The 2,500-nt window shown below is 46.7% G+C and overlaps 1 protein-coding gene across 2 annotated transcripts in view; it reads right to left on the reverse strand.

The window, feature by feature from the left end:
- dpf1 (double PHD fingers 1) overlaps positions 1–2,500 on the reverse strand; it is a gene marked incomplete at both ends in the record, with an annotated part of 40,122 nt that overhangs the window by 15,117 nt on the left and 22,505 nt on the right. The gene's annotated exons all lie outside the window — the stretch shown is intronic.

The following is a 2,500-nucleotide window of genomic DNA, read 5'->3' on the forward strand; positions in this document are numbered from 1 at the left end:
TCCTTGAGAGGTAAAATACCCGGCTGGAAGAGGCTACAACAAATTCAGGTTGACCAGCTGTCAAGGAAGATCTCAGTTGTGCTCCTGCATCAGCTAGCATTTCTCTCTTTCACTATCGCTCTCTCTCTCTCTCTCTCTCTCTCTCTCTCGCTCTCTCTCTCTCTCGCTGTCTCTCTGCTTTGACTACCCTTTCCATAACTCCAAACCTCTCTGACCTGTCCACCGCTCCAGCTCTGACAGCAGGCTCCCTCTTAATAGCATCTGAATAGCATCACCTTGACTCCTAAAGAATAATGCGATTCTATCTCCCAAACAAACCGCACTGCTGTGACGCTACCCAGTGAAGCTGCTGTTTACTGATAGCATCGGTTCAGCTCTGAGGTTGGACTTGTTTCCTGGATGGCTCAGAGAAAATGGCACCAGATTCCCACAGCCGACAAGCAGAGAAAGGGGGGGGGGGGGGGGGGGGGGGGGTTGTGATGGGGGGGAGAAAACAACCAAGAAGGGAAGCCATTTTAGGCTCCCAACCAACATTTTGTTTTCCATTTATAATGCCTCACACATGAGAGATGGCGTGTGTGTGTGTGTGTGTGTGTGTGTTTGTGTGTGTGTGTCTGTGAGTGTGTGTGTGTCTGTGTGTGTGTGTGTGAGTGTGCGAGTGTGTCTTCTCGTTTGATTACAGTGTGCTTGTGTGTAGATGGAGGTGATGTAAGTGTGTGTGTGTGTGTGTGCGTGTGTGGGTGCATGCAAGACAAATAGTCTGAACGAAACCAACAAACAAACAAACACGATGAAAGAACGCTGACCTTCAAAGCCCTGTCCCTAGCAGTCACCCCCCTCTCCACACACACACACTCCCCTCCCCCCAACAGCCTCACCACCTCCTGACCGTCTGTCCTTCTTGATAAAGTAGTGACTGAATCTCAATTTGTAATTCAGGGTGGGGTAAAAAAGGGTGGTGGTATGCGTGTGTGTGTGTGTGTGTGTGTGTGTGTGTGTGTGTGTGTGTGTGTGTGTGTTTGTGAGGGACTGTATACGTGTCTGTGTGTGTATAAACTAAGGCTTGTTGTTGTTGGGTGTCGTTACAAAGCAGGTCCAAGTTAACGGGAAAAAAATTATTCTCAGGTAGAGATAGAGAGAGCTGACCTCCAAAGAAAATTGCAATTCTTTCTGTCCACCACACCAACACACACAGACAGACACGCAAAGACACAAACACACACACACACAGAGACACAAACACGCAGACACACACACACATTGAAACCTACTGGATTCTGCCATGCACAACCCCACCCAGCCATATGAAAAAGAATATGAACAGACATGAATTTTAATGTGTCTGCTCATTTTCAGTCGACTGATTCCACTTCAGCATTGGAAATAAATAAGGAGGGGAGAAGAAATATTGAAGGCTGATGCAATGGAGAAATCTTAAAACGAAAAGGAAAGGAGGGAGAGAGGCAGCCCACAAACAAAGAGAATGAAAAACAGATAGATAGAAAAGATGGAAAGACAAGAGGGGGAAAAAAGGGGGAGAAGAGAGGCAAACAGTGAAACCGGAAAATTCAGGGTGGAAAAATACTGAAAAGAGGAGAGGAGCTTTCTAGAACAGAGAAAGCAAAGAGTCATAGATAGAGAGAGGGAGTGAGAGCGAGAGAGAGAGAGAGAGAGAGAGAGCGGGAGTGAGAGAGAGAGAGAGAGAGGAGAGAAAAGACTGATTGTGAACGAGAGAGAGAGAGTGATCGAGAAAATGAGGGAGAGAGAGAATCTCATCTCTTGGCAGAATAATCTGTCATTTATCAAAGTGATTGAAAAAAGGAAAGAAGTACAAGGGGGAGGGGCAGAAAAGCAAGTGAGAGAGCAAAGGAAGAGAGAGAGAGAGAGAGAGGGAGAGAGAGAGAAAGAGAGAGAGAGAGAAAAAAAGCAAATAAAAAGCAAAAGAATTTGTAGCGGAGCAGACTCCTCTATTTCACACTAGCGCTGCAGCGCCCCTGTGCTGGTGCTGATGCTGATGCTGCTGGAGGATGGAGGATGGAGGATTGAGGCTCACATACGCTGGTCTAGACGTTTCCTTTTTGGGCTGAATATTGCATGAATTATGTATGGGCCAGGTTTCATTAAGGCACCCTTATTAATAATATTACTCACACTGGAGAGGGGGGGTGGGGGGGGGTGGGGTGGTGGTGTGGGGGCGATATGAGCGTACATGCCAGCAGATTGCTAGGATGTTGAGTATGTGAGCTCTCTCTCACACACTCACACACACACACACACACACACACACACACACACACACACACACACACACACACACACACACACTGTCATAAAACACAGTCAGAGGCATGAACACTCATATACAGTCTGAAATGCATATACCCATATGTGCAAATACAAATACAGACATTGAAAAATAACACACACTCACACAAACAGCCATACGCCAGACACACAGAGATTGAGATCAACACACAGACACACACACACACAGACACAC

Source organism: Sprattus sprattus, assembly GCF_963457725.1.
Source record: "Sprattus sprattus genome assembly, chromosome: 9".
NCBI lineage: Eukaryota > Metazoa > Chordata > Actinopteri > Clupeiformes > Clupeidae > Sprattus > Sprattus sprattus.